The sequence below is a fragment of the Globicephala melas genome, chromosome 1, assembly GCF_963455315.2.
Source record: "Globicephala melas chromosome 1, mGloMel1.2, whole genome shotgun sequence".
Lineage (NCBI taxonomy): Eukaryota > Metazoa > Chordata > Mammalia > Artiodactyla > Delphinidae > Globicephala > Globicephala melas.
Genome location: NC_083314.1, coordinates 63988639 through 64011094, shown reverse-complemented (window position 1 = coordinate 64011094; position 22456 = coordinate 63988639).

Sequence of the window (22456 nt, the reverse complement as noted above, 5' to 3'; positions counted from 1 at the left end):
AGGGGCACTGTCATTCACAAACCTGCAGAGTTATAAATGACAGCTATCGTCAAAAATATATTGAAGTAAGGCTGCCAAGAGGACTTGAAAGCCGGGAAGAATTGCAGGAAACCAATTTCAGGAGGTACACTGGAATTGCATGTAAAGCATAGGAAAAGAGGCAGAACGTCCACAATGATGCACTTGGCTAAAAAGGGCGTATGCGTTTTTTCCTGAATATATTCAGGAAAAAACGTACACGCCCTTTTTGGCCAACCAAGCAAGCTTGCAAAGGAAATCTGCACTACAATGAAGTCTCACTGCCCCCCGGTCAAAAGGGCCATCTGAAAAATGTGTAAAATCCAGAAAGGCAGGACAGGCCATGGAGAACTGGGAGCCTTGTTATGCTGATGGGCGGGATGTAAATTGCCAACAGCCACTCTGGAGAAGTGTATGGTGTTTCCTGAAACATCTGAAAAACAAAGCAACAGAGCCTAGGGCACTTCCACTTATGGTCCTATAGCTTAGGGAAATTAAAATCAAAAAGACACAGCCACCCCACAGTTTGGGACGGCTCTGTTTACAAGAACCTCGTTTACGGTACACGTTCAATATCGCAGAAAGTGAAAAATGGATAAAGAGGTTGTGGTACTTACGTACAATGCAATATGACTCAGCAGTGAAATCTATGTCATCAGGTCTGTAGCAGCATAATGAGTGGATTCAGGTACGATGATTCTAAGTGAAATAAGTCACACAGAAAAAGAAACATCATAAGATATCACTACTACACGGAATGTAAACTTGGCTACAGAGGAACTGAATTACAAAACAGAACAGGGTCTCAAATGTAGAAAACCAACTTATGCTTGCTTAAGGGGAAAGGTGAGTTGGGGTGCTGCATAAAACCAGAGATTGAAATTAGCACAGATACCGTTCCATAAGCCAAATATGTAATAGACAAGAGCTACTCCTTGCTCAACGAAGTGGACTCAACAGCCCATATTAAACGCCTAGGAATATACCTGACTACTAAGAATCTTAAAACCTATGGATTTATATGTCTCCAAAAGAGAATCAAGCGTGTGTACAGTGGCATAAGGGCAGCAGTGATAGGATTGGTGAGATTCGGTGAGCAAATGCAGACCCTTTGAAGTCATATTGCATGGTACCCATTCCATGGGTCCCAACTCTCCAGGTTTAAGGGATTTTTCCTTCAGCTAAAACATGCATGTGGAACCCAGAGTATGATCCACCGTGTGATCGGGAAACGTGTTCAAATGTGTCTCAGTTTTCGTCCCCTGGTACTCGGGTGCAACATTCCAGATGCTTTACTAACACTCCGCCCACTTGGAGAGTCAGTGCCTTTAACCTCCTGTTTGGCCCAGTTTGCAATTTCTGCGGAAGATGAACAGGAATGAGGAGAACCAATGAGAGACTAACTGGAGGTGTCTCGACGGGCAAATTTAACTCTCATTTCCCACCAGGAAGAGGAATTAACCAAAGGCTCAGCGTGCCGTGCCGGAACCACACTAGGGTCTGAAGCAATCCTGCGGTGTTGCGGCCAGCTCACCAGAAAGCGAGTTGAAGAAAGGAGCTCAGGGACACTGTCATTCACAAACCTGCAGAGTTATAAAAGACAGCTATCGTCCAAAAATATATTGAAGTAAGGCTGCCAAGAGGACTTGAAAGCGGGGCAGAATTGCAGGAAACCGATTTCAGGAGGTAGACTGGAATTGCATGTAAAGCATAGGAAAAGAGGCAGAACGTCCACAATGATGCACTTGGCCAAAAAGGGCGTATGCGTTTTTTCCTGAATATATTCAGGAAAAAACGCATATGCCCTTTTGGCCAACCAAGCAAGCTTGCAAAGGAAATCTGCACTACAATGAAGTGTCACTGCCCCCTGGTCAAAAGGGCCATCTGAAAAAAGTGTAAAACCCAGAAAGGCAGGACAGGCCATGGAGAACTGGGAGCCTTGTTATGCTGATGGGCGGGATGTAAATTGCCAACAACCACTCTGGAGAAGTGTATGGTGTTTCCTGAAACATCTAAAAAACAAAGCAACAGAGCCCAGGGCACTTCCACTTATGGTCCTATAGCTTAGGGAAATTAAAATAAAAAAGACACAGCCCCCCCAAAGTTTGGGACGGCTCTGTTTACAAGAACCTCCTTTACGGTACAAGTTCAATATCGCAGAAAGCGAAAAATGGATAAAGAAGTTGTGGTACTTACGCACAATGCAATATCACTCAGCAATGAAATCTATGTCATCAGGCCCGTAGCAGCGTAATGAGTGGATTCAGGTATGATGATTCTAAGTGAAATAAGTCACACAGAAAAAGAAACATCATAACATATCACTACTACACGGAATGTAAACTTGACTACACAGGAACTGAATTACAAAACAGAACAGGGTCTCAAATGTAGAAAAACAACTTATGCTTGCTTAAGGGGAATGTTCAGTTGGGGTGCTGCATAAAACCAGAGATTGAAATTAGCACAGATACCGTTCAATAAGCCAAATATGTAATAGACAAGAGCTATTCCTTGCTCAACGAAGTGGACTAAACACCACATGTTAAACGCCTAAGAATATACCTGACTAGTAATAATCTTAAAACCTATGGATTTATATGTCTCCGAAAGAGAATCAAGCGTGTGTACAGCGGCATAAACGCAACAGTGATAGGATTGGTGAGGTTCGGTGAGCAAATGCAGACCCTTTGAAGTCATATTGCATGGTACCCATTCCATGGGTCTCAACTCTCCAGGTTTAAGGGATTCTTCCTTCAGCTAAAACATGCATGTGGAACCCAGAGTATGATGCACCGAGTGTTCGGGAAACGTGTTCAAATGTGTCTCAGTTTTCGTCCCCTGGTACACGGGCGCAACATTCCAGACGCTTTACTAACACTCTCCCCACTTGGAGAGTCAGTGCCTTTAACCTCCTGTTTGGCCAAGTTTGCAATTTCTGCGGAAAATGAACAGGAATAGGGAGATCCAATGAGAGACTAGCTGGAGGTGTCTGGACAGGCAAATTTAACTCTCATTTCCCACCAGGAAGAGGAATTAAACAAAGGCTCAGCGTAACATGCCGGAACCACACTAGAGCCTGAAGCAATCCTGCGGTGTTGCGCCCAGCTCACCAGACAGCGAGTTGAAGAAAGGAGCTCAGGGGCACTGTCATTCACAAACCTGCAGAGTTATAAATGACAGCTATCGTCCAAAAATATATTGAAGTAAGGCTGCCAAGAGGACTTGAAAGCGGGGCAGAATTGCAGGAAACCGATTTCAGGAGGTAGACTGGAATTGTATGTAAAGCATAGGAAAAGAGGCAGAACGTCCACAATGATGCACTTGGCCAAAAAGGGCGTATGCGTTTTTTCCAGAATATATTCAGGAAAAAACGCATATGCCCTTTTGGCCAACAAAGCAAGCTTGCAAAGGAAATCTGCACTACAATGAAGTCTCACTGCCCCCCGGTGAAAAGGGACATCTGAAAAAAGTGTAAAATCCAGAAAGGCAGGACAGACCATGGAGAACTGGGAGCCTTGTTATGCTGATGGGCGGGATGCAAATTGCCAACAGCCACTCTGGGGAAGTGTATGGTGTTTCCTGAAACATCTAAAAAACAAAGCAACAGAGCCTAGGGCACTTCCAATTATGGTCCTATAGCTTAGGGAAATGAAAATAAAAAAGACACAGCCCCCCCAAAGTTTGGGACGGCTCTGTTTACAAGAATCTCGTTTACGGTACAAGTTCAATATCACTGAAAGCGAAAAATGGATAAAGAAGTTGTGGTACTTACGTACAATGCAATATCACTCAGCAATGAAATCTCTGTCATCAGGCCCGTAGCAGCATAATGAGTGGATTCAGGTACGATGATTCTAAGTGAAATAAGTCACAGAGAAATAGAAACATCATAAGATATCACTACTACACGGAATGTAAACTTGACTACACAGGAACTGAATAACAAAACAGAACAGGGTCTCAAATGTAGAAAACCAACTTATGCTTGCTTAAGGGGAAAGGTGAGTTGGGGTGCTGCATAAAACCAGAGATTGAAATTAGCACAGATACCGTTCCATAAGCCAAATATGTAATAGACAAGAGCTACTCCTTGCTCAACGAAGTGGACTCAACACCCCATATTAAATGCCTAAGAATATACCTGACTAGTAAGAATCTTAAAACCTATGGATTTATATGTCTCCGAAAGAGAATCAAGTGTGTGTACAGCGGTATAAACGCAGCAGTGATAGGATTGGTGAGGTTCGGTGAGCAAATGCAGACCCTTTGAAATCATATTGCATGGTACCCATTCCATGGGTCTCAACTCTCCAGGTTTAAGGGATTCTTCCTTCAGCTAAAACTTGCATGTGGAACCCAGAGTATGATCCACCGTGTGTTCGGGAAACGAGTTCAAATGTGTCTCAGTTTTCGTCCCCTGGTACACGGGCGCAACATTCCAGACGCTTTACTAACACTCTCCCCACTTGGAGAGTCAGTGGCTTTAACCTCCTGTTTGGCCCAGTTTGCAATTTCTGCGGCAGATGAACAGGAATAGGGAGAACCAATGAGAGACTAGCTGGAGGTGTCTGGACGGGCAAATTTAACTCTCATTTCCCACCAGGAAGAGGAATTAACCAAAGGCTCAGCGTGCCGAGCCGGAACCACACTAGGGCCTGAAGCAATCCTGTGGTTTTGCGGCCAGTTCACAAGAAAGCGTGTTGAAGAAAGGAGCTCAGGGGCACTGTCATTCACAAACCTGCAGAGTTATAAATGACAGCTATCGTCAAAAATATATTGAAGTAAGGCTGCCAAGAGGACTTGAAAGCCGGGCAGAATTGCAGGAAACCAATTTCAGGAGGTACACTGGAATTGCATGTAAAGCATAGGAAAAGAGGCAGAACGTCCACAATGATGCACTTGGCTAAAAAGGGCGTATGCGTTTTTTCCTGAATATATTCAGGAAAAAAAAGTACACGCCCTTTTTGGCCAACCAAGCAAGCTTGCAAAGGAAATCTGCACTACAATGAAGTCTCACTGCCCCCCGGTCAAAAGGGCCATCTGAAAAAAGTGTAAAATCCAGAAAGGCAGGACAGGCCATGGAGAACTGGGAGCCTTGTTATGCTGATGGGCGGGATGTAAATTGCCAACAGCCACTCTGGAGAAGTGTATGGTGTTTCCTGAAACATCTGAAAAACAAAGCAACAGAGCCTAGGGCACTTCCACTTATGGTCCTATAGCTTAGGGAAATTAAAATCAAAAAGACACAGCCACCCCACAGTTTGGGACGGCTCTGTTTACAAGAACCTCGTTTACGGTACACGTTCAATATCGCAGAAAGTGAAAAATGGATAAAGAGGTTGTGGTACTTACGTACAATGCAATATGACTCAGCAGTGAAATCTATGTCATCAGGTCTGTAGCAGCATAATGAGTGGATTCAGGTACGATGTTTCTAAGTGAAATAAGTCACACAGAAAAAGAAACATCATAAGATATCACTACTATACGGAATGTAAACTTGGCTACACAGGAACTGAATTACAAAACAGAACAGGGTCTCAAATGTAGAAAACCAACTTATGCTTGCTTAAGGGGAAAGGTGAGTTGGGGTGCTGCATAAAACCAGAGATTGAAATTAGCACAGATACCGTTCCATAAGCCAAATATGTAATAGACAAGAGCTACTCCTTGCTCAACGAAGTGGACTCAACAGCCCATATTAAACGCCTAGGAATATACCTGACTACTAAGAATCTTAAAACCTATGGATTTATATGTCTCCAAAAGAGAATCAAGCGTGTGTACAGTGGCATAAGCGCAGCAGTGATAGGATTGGTGAGATTCGGTGAGCAAATGCAGACCCTTTGAAGTCATATTGCATGGTACCCATTCCATGGGTCCCAACTCTCTAGGTTTAAGGGATTTTTCCTTCAGCTAAAACATGCATGTGGAACCCAGAGTATGATCCACCGTGTGATCGGGAAACGTGTTCAAATGTGTCTCAGTTTTCGTCCCCTGGTACTCGGGTGCAACATTCCAGATGCTTTACTAACACTCCGCCCACTTGGAGAGTCAGTGCCTTTAAACTCCTGTTTGGCCCAGTTTGCAATTTCTGCGGAAGATGAACAGGAATAGGGAGATCCAATGAGAGACTAGCTGGACGTGTCTGGACAGGCAAATTTCACTCTCATTTCCCACCAGGAAGAGGAATTAACCAAAGGCTCAGCGTGCCGTGCCGGAACCACACTAGGGCCTGAAGCAATCCTGCGGTGTTGCGGCCAGCTCACCAGAAAGCGAGTTGAAGAAAGGAGCTCAGGGGCACTGTCATTCACAAACCTGCAGAGTTATAAATGACAGCTATCGTCCAAAAATATATTGAAGTAAGGCTGCCAAGAGGACTTGAAAGCGGGGCAGAATTGCAGGAAACCGATTTCAGGAGGTAGACTGGAATTGCATGTAAAGCATAGGAAAAGAGGCAGAACGTCCACAATGATGCACTTGGCCAAAAAGGGCGTATGCGTTTTTTCCTGAATATATTCAGGAAAAAACGCATACGCCCTTTTGGCCAACCAAGCAAGCTTGCAAAGGAAATCTGCACTACAATGAAGTGTCACAGCCCCCTGGTCAAAAGGGCCATCTGAAAAAAGTGTAAAACCCAGAAAGGCAGGACAGGCCATGGAGAACTGGGAGCCTTGTTATGCTGATGGGCGGGATGTAAATTGCCAACAACCACTCTGGAGAAGTGTATGGTGTTTCCTGAAACATCTAAAAAACAAAGCAACAGAGCCTAGGGCACTTCCACTTATGGTCCTATAGCTTAGGGAAATTAAAATCAAAAAGACACAGCCACCCCAAAGTTTGGGATGCCTCAGTTTACAAGAACCTTGTTTACGGTACAAATTCAATATCACAGAAAGCGAAAAATGGATAAAGAAGTTGTGGTACTTATGTACAATGCAATATCACTCAGCAGTGAAATCTATGTCACCAGGCCCGTCGCAGCATAATGAGTGGATTCAGGTACGATGATTCTAAGTGAAATAAGTCACAGAGAAAAAGAAACATCATAAGATATCACTACTACACGGAATGTAAACTTGGCTACACAGGAACTGAATTACAAAACAGAACAGGGTCTCAAATGTAGAAAACCAACTTATGCTTGCTTAAGGGGAAAGGTGAGTTGGGGTGCTGCATAAAACCAGAGATTGAAATTAGCACAGATACCCTTCCATAAGCCAAATATGTAATAGACAAGAGCTACTCCTTGCTCAACGAAGTGGACTCAACACCCCATATTAAACGCCTAAGAATATACCTGACTAGTAAGAATCTTAAAACCTATGGATTTATATGATTCCGAAAGAGAATAAAGAGTGTGTACAGCGGCATAAACGCAGCAGTGTTAGGATTGGTGAGGTTCGGTGAGCAAATGCAGTCCCTTTGAAGTCATATTGCATGGTACCCATTCCATGGGTCTCAACTCTCCAGGTTTAAGGGATCCTTCCTTCAGCTAAAACATGCATGTGGAACCCAGAGTATGATCCACCGTGTGATCGGGAAACGTGTTCAAATTTGTCTCAGTTTTCGTCCCCTGGTACTCGGGTGCAACATTCCAGACGCTTTACTAACACTCTCCCCACTTGGAGAGTCAGTGCCTTTAACCTCCTGTTTGGCCCAGTTTGCAAATTCTGCGGAAGATGAACAAGAATAGGGAGAACCAATGAGAGACTAGCTGGAGGTGTCTGGACGGGCAAATTTAACTCTCATTTCCCACCAGAAAGAGGAATTAACCAAAGGCTCAGCGTGCCGAGCCGGAACCACACTAGGGCCTGAAGCAATCCTGTGGTTTTGCGGCCAGTTCACAAGAAAGCGTGTTGAAGAAAGGAGCTCAGGGGCACTGTCATTCACAAACCTGCAGAGTTATAAATGACAGCTATCGTCAAAAATATATTGAAGTAAGTCTGCCAAGAGGACTTGAAAGCCGGGTAGAATTGCAGGAAACCGATTTCAGGAGGTAGACTGGAAATGCATGTAAAGCAGAGGAAAAGAGGCAGAACGTCCACAATGATGCACTTGGCTAAAAAGGGCGTATGCGTTTTTTCCTGAATATATTCAGGAAAAAACGTACACGCCCTTTTTGGCCAACCAAGCAAGCTTGCAAAGGAAATCTGCACTACAATGAAGTCTCACTGCCCCCCGGTCAAAAGGGCCATCTGAAAAAAGTGTAAAATCCAGAAAGGCAGGACAGGCCATGGAGAACTGGGAACCTTGTTATGCTGATGGGCGGGATGTAAATTGCCAACAGCCACTCTGGAGAAGTGTATGGTGTTTCCTGAAACATCTGAAAAACAAAGCAACAGAGCCTAGGGCACTTCCACTTATGGTCCTATAGCTTAGGGAAATTAAATTCAAAAAGACACAGCCACCCCACAGTTTGGGACGGCTCTGTTTACAAGAACCTCCTTTACGGTACAAGTTCAATAACACTGAAAGCGAAAAATGGATAAAGAGGTTGTGGTACTTACGTACAATGCAATATCACTCAGCAATGAAATCTCTGTCATCAGGCCCGTAGCAGCATAATGAGTGGATTCAGGTACGATGATTCTAAGTGAAATAAGTCACAGAGAAATAGAAACATCATAAGATATCACTACTACACGGAATGTAAACTTGACTACACAGGAACTGAATTACAAAACAGAACAGGGTCTCAAATGTAGAAAAACAACTTATGCTTGCTTAAGGGGAATGTTCAGTTGGGGTGCTGCATAAAACCAGAGATTGAAATTAGCACAGATACCGTTCAATAAGCCAAATATGTAATAGACAAGAGCTATTCCTTGCTCAACGAAGTGGACTAAACACCACATGTTAAACGCCTAAGAATATACCTGACTAGTAATAATCTTAAAACCTATGGATTTATATGTCTCCGAAAGAGAATCAAGCGTGTGTACAGCGGCATAAACGCAACAGTGATAGGATTGGTGAGGTTCGGTGAGCAAATGCAGACCCTTTGAAGTCATATTGCATGGTACCCATTCCATGGGTCTCAACTCTCCAGGTTTAAGGGATTCTTCCTTCAGCTAAAACATGCATGTGGAACCCAGAGTATGATGCACCGAGTGTTCGGGAAACGTGTTCAAATGTGTCTCAGTTTTCGTCCCCTGGTACACGGGCGCAACATTCCAGACGCTTTACTAACACTCTCCCCACTTGGAGAGTCAGTGCCTTTAACCTCCTGTTTGGCCAAGTTTGCAATTTCTGCGGAAAATGAACAGGAATAGGGAGATCCAATGAGAGACTAGCTGGAGGTGTCTGGACAGGCAAATTTAACTCTCATTTCCCACCAGGAAGAGGAATTAAACAAAGGCTCAGCGTAACATGCCGGAACCACACTAGAGCCTGAAGCAATCCTGCGGTGTTGCGCCCAGCTCACCAGACAGCGAGTTGAAGAAAGGAGCTCAGGGGCACTGTCATTCACAAACCTGCAGAGTTATAAATGACAGCTATCGTCCAAAAATATATTGAAGTAAGGCTGCCAAGAGGACTTGAAAGCGGGGCAGAATTGCAGGAAACCGATTTCAGGAGGTAGACTGGAATTGTATGTAAAGCATAGGAAAAGAGGCAGAACGTCCACAATGATGCACTTGGCCAAAAAGGGCGTATGCGTTTTTTCCAGAATATATTCAGGAAAAAACGCATATGCCCTTTTGGCCAACAAAGCAAGCTTGCAAAGGAAATCTGCACTACAATGAAGTCTCACTGCCCCCCGGTGAAAAGGGACATCTGAAAAAAGTGTAAAATCCAGAAAGGCAGGACAGACCATGGAGAACTGGGAGCCTTGTTATGCTGATGGGCGGGATGCAAATTGCCAACAGCCACTCTGGGGAAGTGTATGGTGTTTCCTGAAACATCTAAAAAACAAAGCAACAGAGCCTAGGGCACTTCCAATTATGGTCCTATAGCTTAGGGAAATGAAAATAAAAAAGACACAGCCCCCCCAAAGTTTGGGACGGCTCTGTTTACAAGAATCTCGTTTACGGTACAAGTTCAATATCACTGAAAGCGAAAAATGGATAAAGAAGTTGTGGTACTTACGTACAATGCAATATCACTCAGCAATGAAATCTCTGTCATCAGGCCCGTAGCAGCATAATGAGTGGATTCAGGTACGATGATTCTAAGTGAAATAAGTCACAGAGAAATAGAAACATCATAAGATATCACTACTACACGGAATGTAAACTTGACTACACAGGAACTGAATAACAAAACAGAACAGGGTCTCAAATGTAGAAAACCAACTTATGCTTGCTTAAGGGGAAAGGTGAGTTGGGGTGCTGCATAAAACCAGAGATTGAAATTAGCACAGATACCGTTCCATAAGCCAAATATGTAATAGACAAGAGCTACTCCTTGCTCAACGAAGTGGACTCAACACCCCATATTAAATGCCTAAGAATATACCTGACTAGTAAGAATCTTAAAACCTATGGATTTATATGTCTCCGAAAGAGAATCAAGTGTGTGTACAGCGGTATAAACGCAGCAGTGATAGGATTGGTGAGGTTCGGTGAGCAAATGCAGACCCTTTGAAATCATATTGCATGGTACCCATTCCATGGGTCTCAACTCTCCAGGTTTAAGGGATTCTTCCTTCAGCTAAAACTTGCATGTGGAACCCAGAGTATGATCCACCGTGTGTTCGGGAAACGAGTTCAAATGTGTCTCAGTTTTCGTCCCCTGGTACACGGGCGCAACATTCCAGACGCTTTACTAACACTCTCCCCACTTGGAGAGTCAGTGGCTTTAACCTCCTGTTTGGCCCAGTTTGCAATTTCTGCGGCAGATGAACAGGAATAGGGAGAACCAATGAGAGACTAGCTGGAGGTGTCTGGACGGGCAAATTTAACTCTCATTTCCCACCAGGAAGAGGAATTAACCAAAGGCTCAGCGTGCCGAGCCGGAACCACACTAGGGCCTGAAGCAATCCTGTGGTTTTGCGGCCAGTTCACAAGAAAGCGTGTTGAAGAAAGGAGCTCAGGGGCACTGTCATTCACAAACCTGCAGAGTTATAAATGACAGCTATCGTCAAAAATATATTGAAGTAAGGCTGCCAAGAGGACTTGAAAGCCGGGCAGAATTGCAGGAAACCAATTTCAGGAGGTACACTGGAATTGCATGTAAAGCATAGGAAAAGAGGCAGAACGTCCACAATGATGCACTTGGCTAAAAAGGGCGTATGCGTTTTTTCCTGAATATATTCAGGAAAAAAAAGTACACGCCCTTTTTGGCCAACCAAGCAAGCTTGCAAAGGAAATCTGCACTACAATGAAGTCTCACTGCCCCCCGGTCAAAAGGGCCATCTGAAAAAAGTGTAAAATCCAGAAAGGCAGGACAGGCCATGGAGAACTGGGAGCCTTGTTATGCTGATGGGCGGGATGTAAATTGCCAACAGCCACTCTGGAGAAGTGTATGGTGTTTCCTGAAACATCTGAAAAACAAAGCAACAGAGCCTAGGGCACTTCCACTTATGGTCCTATAGCTTAGGGAAATTAAAATCAAAAAGACACAGCCACCCCACAGTTTGGGACGGCTCTGTTTACAAGAACCTCGTTTACGGTACACGTTCAATATCGCAGAAAGTGAAAAATGGATAAAGAGGTTGTGGTACTTACGTACAATGCAATATGACTCAGCAGTGAAATCTATGTCATCAGGTCTGTAGCAGCATAATGAGTGGATTCAGGTACGATGTTTCTAAGTGAAATAAGTCACACAGAAAAAGAAACATCATAAGATATCACTACTATACGGAATGTAAACTTGGCTACACAGGAACTGAATTACAAAACAGAACAGGGTCTCAAATGTAGAAAACCAACTTATGCTTGCTTAAGGGGAAAGGTGAGTTGGGGTGCTGCATAAAACCAGAGATTGAAATTAGCACAGATACCGTTCCATAAGCCAAATATGTAATAGACAAGAGCTACTCCTTGCTCAACGAAGTGGACTCAACAGCCCATATTAAACGCCTAGGAATATACCTGACTACTAAGAATCTTAAAACCTATGGATTTATATGTCTCCAAAAGAGAATCAAGCGTGTGTACAGTGGCATAAGCGCAGCAGTGATAGGATTGGTGAGATTCGGTGAGCAAATGCAGACCCTTTGAAGTCATATTGCATGGTACCCATTCCATGGGTCCCAACTCTCTAGGTTTAAGGGATTTTTCCTTCAGCTAAAACATGCATGTGGAACCCAGAGTATGATCCACCGTGTGATCGGGAAACGTGTTCAAATGTGTCTCAGTTTTCGTCCCCTGGTACTCGGGTGCAACATTCCAGATGCTTTACTAACACTCCGCCCACTTGGAGAGTCAGTGCCTTTAAACTCCTGTTTGGCCCAGTTTGCAATTTCTGCGGAAGATGAACAGGAATAGGGAGATCCAATGAGAGACTAGCTGGACGTGTCTGGACAGGCAAATTTCACTCTCATTTCCCACCAGGAAGAGGAATTAACCAAAGGCTCAGCGTGCCGTGCCGGAACCACACTAGGGCCTGAAGCAATCCTGCGGTGTTGCGGCCAGCTCACCAGAAAGCGAGTTGAAGAAAGGAGCTCAGGGGCACTGTCATTCACAAACCTGCAGAGTTATAAATGACAGCTATCGTCCAAAAATATATTGAAGTAAGGCTGCCAAGAGGACTTGAAAGCGGGGCAGAATTGCAGGAAACCGATTTCAGGAGGTAGACTGGAATTGCATGTAAAGCATAGGAAAAGAGGCAGAACGTCCACAATGATGCACTTGGCCAAAAAGGGCGTATGCGTTTTTTCCTGAATATATTCAGGAAAAAACGCATACGCCCTTTTGGCCAACCAAGCAAGCTTGCAAAGGAAATCTGCACTACAATGAAGTGTCACAGCCCCCTGGTCAAAAGGGCCATCTGAAAAAAGTGTAAAACCCAGAAAGGCAGGACAGGCCATGGAGAACTGGGAGCCTTGTTATGCTGATGGGCGGGATGTAAATTGCCAACAACCACTCTGGAGAAGTGTATGGTGTTTCCTGAAACATCTAAAAAACAAAGCAACAGAGCCTAGGGCACTTCCACTTATGGTCCTATAGCTTAGGGAAATTAAAATCAAAAAGACACAGCCACCCCAAAGTTTGGGATGCCTCAGTTTACAAGAACCTTGTTTACGGTACAAATTCAATATCACAGAAAGCGAAAAATGGATAAAGAAGTTGTGGTACTTATGTACAATGCAATATCACTCAGCAGTGAAATCTATGTCACCAGGCCCGTCGCAGCATAATGAGTGGATTCAGGTACGATGATTCTAAGTGAAATAAGTCACAGAGAAAAAGAAACATCATAAGATATCACTACTACACGGAATGTAAACTTGGCTACACAGGAACTGAATTACAAAACAGAACAGGGTCTCAAATGTAGAAAACCAACTTATGCTTGCTTAAGGGGAAAGGTGAGTTGGGGTGCTGCATAAAACCAGAGATTGAAATTAGCACAGATACCCTTCCATAAGCCAAATATGTAATAGACAAGAGCTACTCCTTGCTCAACGAAGTGGACTCAACACCCCATATTAAACGCCTAAGAATATACCTGACTAGTAAGAATCTTAAAACCTATGGATTTATATGATTCCGAAAGAGAATAAAGAGTGTGTACAGCGGCATAAACGCAGCAGTGTTAGGATTGGTGAGGTTCGGTGAGCAAATGCAGTCCCTTTGAAGTCATATTGCATGGTACCCATTCCATGGGTCTCAACTCTCCAGGTTTAAGGGATCCTTCCTTCAGCTAAAACATGCATGTGGAACCCAGAGTATGATCCACCGTGTGATCGGGAAACGTGTTCAAATTTGTCTCAGTTTTCGTCCCCTGGTACTCGGGTGCAACATTCCAGACGCTTTACTAACACTCTCCCCACTTGGAGAGTCAGTGCCTTTAACCTCCTGTTTGGCCCAGTTTGCAAATTCTGCGGAAGATGAACAAGAATAGGGAGAACCAATGAGAGACTAGCTGGAGGTGTCTGGACGGGCAAATTTAACTCTCATTTCCCACCAGAAAGAGGAATTAACCAAAGGCTCAGCGTGCCGAGCCGGAACCACACTAGGGCCTGAAGCAATCCTGTGGTTTTGCGGCCAGTTCACAAGAAAGCGTGTTGAAGAAAGAAGCTCAGGGGCACTGTCATTCACAAACCTGCAGAGTTATAAATGACAGCTATCGTCAAAAATATATTGAAGTAAGTCTGCCAAGAGGACTTGAAAGCCGGGTAGAATTGCAGGAAACCGATTTCAGGAGGTAGACTGGAAATGCATGTAAAGCAGAGGAAAAGAGGCAGAACGTCCACAATGATGCACTTGGCTAAAAAGGGCGTATGCGTTTTTTCCTGAATATATTCAGGAAAAAACGTACACGCCCTTTTTGGCCAACCAAGCAAGCTTGCAAAGGAAATCTGCACTACAATGAAGTCTCACTGCCCCCCGGTCAAAAGGGCCATCTGAAAAAAGTGTAAAATCCAGAAAGGCAGGACAGGCCATGGAGAACTGGGAACCTTGTTATGCTGATGGGCGGGATGTAAATTGCCAACAGCCACTCTGGAGAAGTGTATGGTGTTTCCTGAAACATCTGAAAAACAAAGCAACAGAGCCTAGGGCACTTCCACTTATGGTCCTATAGCTTAGGGAAATTAAATTCAAAAAGACACAGCCACCCCACAGTTTGGGACGGCTCTGTTTACAAGAACCTCCTTTACGGTACAAGTTCAATAACACTGAAAGCGAAAAATGGATAAAGAGGTTGTGGTACTTACGTACAATGCAATATCACTCAGCAATGAAATCTCTGTCATCAGGCCCGTAGCAGCATAATGAGTGGATTCAGGTACGATGATTCTAAGTGAAATAAGTCACAGAGAAATAGAAACATCATAAGATATCACTACTACACGGAATGTAAACTTGACTACACAGGAACTGAATTACAAAACAGAACAGGGTCTCAAATGTACAAAACCAACTTATGCTTGCTTAAGGGGAAAGGTGAGTTGGGGTGCTGCATAAAACCAGAGATTGAAATTAGCACAGATACCGTTCCATAAGCCAAATATGTAATAGACAAGAGCTACTCCTTGCTCAACGAAGTGGACTCAACACCCCATATTAAATGCCTAAGAATATACCTGACTAGTAAGAATCTTAAAACCTATGGATTTATATGTCTCCGAAAGAGAATCAAGTGTGTGTACAGCGGTATAAACGCAGCAGTGATAGGATTGGTGAGGTTCGGTGAGCAAATGCAGACCCTTTGAAATCATATTGCATGGTACCCATTCCATGGGTCTCAACTCTCCAGGTTTAAGGGATTCTTCCTTCAGCTAAAACATGCATGTGGAACCCAGAGTATGATCCACCGTGTGTTCGGGAAACGTGTTCAAATGTGTCTCAGTTTTCGTCCCCTGGTACACGGGCGCAACATTCCAGACGCTTTACTAACACTCTCCCCACTTGGAGAGTCAGTGCCTTTAACCTCCTGTTTGGCCCAGTTTGCAATTTCTGCGGACAATGAACAGGAATAGGGAGATCCAATGAGAGACTAGCTGGAGGTGTCTGGACAGGCAAATTTAACTCTCATTTCCCACCAGGAAGAGGAATTAAACAAAGGCTCAGCGTGCCGTGCCGGAACCACACTAGGGCCTGAAGGAATCCTGCGGTGTTTCGGACAGCTCACCAGAAAGCGTGTTGAAGAAAGGAGCTCAGGGGCACTGTCATTCACAAACCTGCAGAGTTATAAATGACAGCTATCGTCCAAAAATATATTGAAGTAAGGCTGCCAAGAGGACTTGAAAGCGGGGCAGAATTGCAGGAAACCGATTTCAGGAGGTAGACTGGAATTGCATGTAAAGCATAGGAAAAGAGGCAGAACGTCCACAATGATGCACTTGGCCAAAAAGGGCGTATGCGTTTTTTCCTGAATATATTCAGGAAAAAACGCATACGCCCTTTTGGCCAACCAAGCAAGCTTGCAAAGGAAATCTGCACTACAATGAAGTGTCACTGCCCCCCGGTACAAAAGGGCCATCTGAAAAAAGTGTAAAATCCAGAAAGGCAGGACAGGCCATGGAGAACTGGGAGCCTTGTTATGCTGATGGGCGGGATGTAAATTACCAACAGCCACTCTGGAGAATTGTATGGTGTTTCCTGAAACATCTAAAAAAGAAAGCAACAGAGCGTAGGGCACTTCCACTTATGGTCCTATAGCTTAGGGAAATTAAAATCAAAAACACACAGCCCCCCCAAAGTTTGAGACGGCTCTGTTTACAAGAATCTCATTTACGGTACAAGTTCAATATCACTGAAAGCGAAAAATGGATAAAGAAGTTGTGGTACTTACGTACAATGCAATATCACTCAGCAATGAAATCTGTGTCATCAGGCCCGTAGCAGCATAATGAGTGTATTCAGGTACGATGATTCTAAGTGAAATAAGTCACAGAGAAATAGAAACATCATAAGATATCACTACTACACGGAATGTAAACTTGACTACACAGGAACTGAATTACAAAACAGAACAGGGTCTCAAATGTAGAAAACCAACTTATGCTTGCTTAAGGGGAAAGGTGAGTTGGGGTGCTGCATAAAACCAGAGATTGAAATTAGCACAGATACCGTTCCATAAGCCAAATATGTAATAGACAAGAGCTACTCCTTGCTCAACGAAGTGGACTCAACACCCCATATTAAACGCCTAAGAATATACCTGACTAGTAAGAATCTTAAAACCTATGGATTTATATGACTCCGAAAGAGAATCAAGCATGTGTACAGCGGCATAAACGCAGCAGTGTTAGGATTGGGGAGGTTTGGTGAGCAAATGCAGACCCTTTGAAGTCATATTGCATGGTACCCATTCCATGGGTCTCAACTCTCCAGGTTTAAGGGATCCTTCCTTCAGCTAAAACATGCATGTGGAACCCAGAGTATGATCCACTGTGTGATCGGGAAACGTGTTCAAATGTGTCTCAGTTTTCGTCCCCTGGTACTCGGGTGCAACATTCCAGACGCTTTACTAACACTCTCCCCACTTGGAGAGTCAGTGCCTTTAACCTCCTGTTTGGCCCAGTTTGCAATTTCTGCGGAAGATGAACAGGAATAGGGAGAACCAATGAGAGACTAGCTGGAGGTGTCTGGACGGGCAAATTTAACTCTCATTTCCCACCAGGAAGAGGAATTAACCAAAGGCTCAGCGTGCCGAGCCGGAACCACACTAGGGCCTGAAGCAATCCTGTGGTTTTGCGGCCAGTTCACAAGAAAGCGTGTTGAAGAAAGGAGCTCAGGGGCACTGTCATTCACAAACCTGCAGAGTTATAAATGACAGCTATCGTCAAAAATATATTGAAGTAAGGCTGCCAAGAGGACTTGAAAGCCGGGAAGAATTGCAGGAAACCAATTTCAGGAGGTACACTGGAATTGCATGTAAAGCATAGGAAAAGAGGCAGAACGTCCACAATGATGCACTTGGCTAAAAAGGGCGTATGCGTTTTTTCCTGAATATATTCAGGAAAAAACGTACACGCCCTTTTTGGCCAACCAAGCAAGCTTGCAAAGGAAATCTGCACTACAATGAAGTCTCACTGCCCCCCGGTCAAAAGGGCCATCTGAAAAATGTGTAAAATCCAGAAAGGCAGGACAGGCCATGGAGAACTGGGAGCCTTGTTATGCTGATGGGCGGGATGTAAATTGCCAACAGCCACTCTGGAGAAGTGTATGGTGTTTCCTGAAACATCTGAAAAACAAAGCAACAGAGCCTAGGGCACTTCCACTTATGGTCCTATAGCTTAGGGAAATTAAAATCAAAAAGACACAGCCACCCCACAGTTTGGGACGGCTCTGTTTACAAGAACCTCGTTTACGGTACACGTTCAATATCGCAGAAAGTGAAAAATGGATAAAGAGGTTGTGGTACTTACGTACAATGCAATATGACTCAGCAGTGAAATCTATGTCATCAGGTCTGTAGCAGCATAATGAGTGGATTCAGGTACGATGATTCTAAGTGAAATAAGTCACACAGAAAAAGAAACATCATAAGATATCACTACTACACGGAATGTAAACTTGGCTACAGAGGAACTGAATTACAAAACAGAACAGGGTCTCAAATGTAGAAAACCAACTTATGCTTGCTTAAGGGGAAAGGTGAGTTGGGGTGCTGCATAAAACCAGAGATTGAAATTAGCACAGATACCGTTCCATAAGCCAAATATGTAATAGACAAGAGCTACTCCTTGCTCAACGAAGTGGACTCAACAGCCCATATTAAACGCCTAGGAATATACCTGACTACTAAGAATCTTAAAACCTATGGATTTATATGTCTCCAAAAGAGAATCAAGCGTGTGTACAGTGGCATAAGGGCAGCAGTGATAGGATTGGTGAGATTCGGTGAGCAAATGCAGACCCTTTGAAGTCATATTGCATGGTACCCATTCCATGGGTCCCAACTCTCCAGGTTTAAGGGATTTTTCCTTCAGCTAAAACATGCATGTGGAACCCAGAGTATGATCCACCGTGTGATCGGGAAACGTGTTCAAATGTGTCTCAGTTTTCGTCCCCTGGTACTCGGGTGCAACATTCCAGATGCTTTACTAACACTCCGCCCACTTGGAGAGTCAGTGCCTTTAACCTCCTGTTTGGCCCAGTTTGCAATTTCTGCGGAAGATGAACAGGAATGAGGAGAACCAATGAGAGACTAACTGGAGGTGTCTGGACGGGCAAATTTAACTCTCATTTCCCACCAGGAAGAGGAATTAACCAAAGGCTCAGCGTGCCGTGCCGGAACCACACTAGGGTCTGAAGCAATCCTGCGGTGTTGCGGCCAGCTCACCAGAAAGCGAGTTGAAGAAAGGAGCTCAGGGACACTGTCATTCACAAACCTGCAGAGTTATAAAAGACAGCTATCGTCCAAAAATATATTGAAGTAAGGCTGCCAAGAGGACTTGAAAGCGGGGCAGAATTGCAGGAAACCGATTTCAGGAGGTAGACTGGAATTGCATGTAAAGCATAGGAAAAGAGGCAGAACGTCCACAATGATGCACTTGGCCAAAAAGGGCGTATGCGTTTTTTCCTGAATATATTCAGGAAAAAACGCATATGCCCTTTTGGCCAACCAAGCAAGCTTGCAAAGGAAATCTGCACTACAATGAAGTGTCACTGCCCCCTGGTCAAAAGGGCCATCTGAAAAAAGTGTAAAACCCAGAAAGGCAGGACAGGCCATGGAGAACTGGGAGCCTTGTTATGCTGATGGGCGGGATGTAAATTGCCAACAACCACTCTGGAGAAGTGTATGGTGTTTCCTGAAACATCTAAAAAACAAAGCAACCGAGCCTAGGGCACTTCCACTTATGGTCCTATAGCTTAGGGAAATTAAAATCAAAAAGACACAGCGACCCCAAAGTTTGGGACGGCTCTGTTTACAAGAACCTCGTTTACGGTACAAGTTCAATATCACAGAAAGCAAAAAATGGATAAAGAAGTTGTGGTACTTATGTACAATGCAATATCACTCAGCAGTGAAATCTATGTCACCAGGCCCGTCGCAGCATAATGAGTGGATTCAGGTACGATGATTCTAAGTGAAATAAGTCACAGAGAAAAAGAAACATCATAAGATATCACTACTACACGGAATGTAAACTTGACTACACAGGAACTGAATTACAAAACAGAACAGGGTCTCAAATGTAGAAAACCAACTTATGCTTGCTTAAGGGGAAAGGTGAGTTGGGGTGCTGCATAAAACCAGAGATTGAAATTAGCACAGATACCGTTCCATAAGCCAAATATGTAATAGACAAGAGCTACTCCTTGCTCAACGAAGTGGACTCAACACCCCATATTAAACGCCTAAGAATATACCTGACTAGTAAGAATCTTAAAACCTATGGATTTATATGACTCCTAAAGAGAATAAAGAGTGTGTACAGCGGCATAAACGCAGCAGTGTTAGGATTGGGGAGGTTTGGTGAGCAAATGCAGACCCTTTGAAGTCATATTGCATGGTACCCATTCCATGGGTCTCAACTCTCCAGGTTTAAGGGATCCTTCCTTCAGCTAAAACATGCATGTGGAACCCAGAGTATGATCCACTGTGTGATCGGGAAACGTGTTCAAATGTGTCTCAGTTTTCGTCCCCTGGTACTCGGGTGCAACATTCCAGACGCTTTACTAACACTCTCCCCACTTGGAGAGTCAGTGCCTTTAACCTCCTGTTTGGCCCAGTTTGCAATTTCTGCGGAAGATGAACAGGAATAGGGAGAACCAATGAGAGACTAGCTGGAGGTGTCTGGACGGGCAAATTTAACTCTCATTTCCCACCAGGAAGAGGAATTAACCAAAGGCTCAGCGTGCCGAGCCGGAACCACACTAGGGCCTGAAGCAATCCTGTGGTTTTGCGGCCAGTTCACAAGAAAGCGTGTTGAAGAAAGGAGCTCAGGGGCACTGTCATTCACAAACCTGCAGAGTTATAAATGACAGCTATCGTCAAAAATATATTGAAGTAAGGCTGCCAAGAGGACTTGAAAGCCGGGAAGAATTGCAGGAAACCAATTTCAGGAGGTACACTGGAATTGCATGTAAAGCATAGGAAAAGAGGCAGAACGTCCACAATGATGCACTTGGCTAAAAAGGGCGTATGCGTTTTTTCCTGAATATATTCAGGAAAAAACGTACACGCCCTTTTTGGCCAACCAAGCAAGCTTGCAAAGGAAATCTGCACTACAATGAAGTCTCACTGCCCCCCGGTCAAAAGGGCCATCTGAAAAATGTGTAAAATCCAGAAAGGCAGGACAGGCCATGGAGAACTGGGAGCCTTGTTATGCTGATGGGCGGGATGTAAATTGCCAACAGCCACTCTGGAGAAGTGTATGGTGTTTCCTGAAACATCTGAAAAACAAAGCAACAGAGCCTAGGGCACTTCCACTTATGGTCCTATAGCTTAGGGAAATTAAAATCAAAAAGACACAGCCACCCCACAGTTTGGGACGGCTCTGTTTACAAGAACCTCGTTTACGGTACACGTTCAATATCGCAGAAAGTGAAAAATGGATAAAGAGGTTGTGGTACTTACGTACAATGCAATATGACTCAGCAGTGAAATCTATGTCATCAGGTCTGTAGCAGCATAATGAGTGGATTCAGGTACGATGTTTCTAAGTGAAATAAGTCACACAGAAAAAGAAACATCATAAGATATCACTACTATACGGAATGTAAACTTGGCTACACAGGAACTGAATTACAAAACAGAACAGGGTCTCAAATGTAGAAAACCAACTTATGCTTGCTTAAGGGGAAAGGTGAGTTGGGGTGCTGCATAAAACCAGAGATTGAAATTAGCACAGATACCGTTCCATAAGCCAAATATGTAATAGACAAGAGCTACTCCTTGCTCAACGAAGTGGACTCAACAGCCCATATTAAACGCCTAGGAATATACCTGACTACTAAGAATCTTAAAACCTATGGATTTATATGTCTCCAAAAGAGAATCAAGCGTGTGTACAGTGGCATAAGCGCAGCAGTGATAGGATTGGTGAGATTCGGTGAGCAAATGCAGACCCTTTGAAGTCATATTGCATGGTACCCATTCCATGGGTCCCAACTCTCTAGGTTTAAGGGATTTTTCCTTCAGCTAAAACATGCATGTGGAACCCAGAGTATGATCCACCGTGTGATCGGGAAACGTGTTCAAATGTGTCTCAGTTTTCGTCCCCTGGTACTCGGGTGCAACATTCCAGATGCTTTACTAACACTCCGCCCACTTGGAGAGTCAGTGCCTTTAACCTCCTGTTTGGCCCAGTTTGCAATTTCTGCGGAAGATGAACAGGAATAGGGAGATCCAATGAGAGACTAGCTGGACGTGTCTGGACAGGCAAATTTCACTCTCATTTCCCACCAGGAAGAGGAATTAACCAAAGGCTCAGCGTGCCGTGCCGGAACCACACTAGGGCCTGAAGCAATCCTGCGGTGTTGCGGCCAGCTCACCAGAAAGCGAGTTGAAGAAAGGAGCTCAGGGGCACTGTCATTCACAAACCTGCAGAGTTATAAATGACAGCTATCGTCCAAAAATATATTGAAGTAAGGCTGCCAAGAGGACTTGAAAGCGGGGCAGAATTGCAGGAAACCGATTTCAGGAGGTAGACTGGAATTGCATGTAAAGCATAGGAAAAGAGGCAGAACGTCCACAATGATGCACTTGGCCAAAAAGGGCGTATGCGTTTTTTCCTGAATATATTCAGGAAAAAACGCATACGCCCTTTTGGCCAACCAAGCAAGCTTGCAAAGGAAATCTGCACTACAATGAAGTGTCACAGCCCCCTGGTCAAAAGGGCCATCTGAAAAAAGTGTAAAACCCAGAA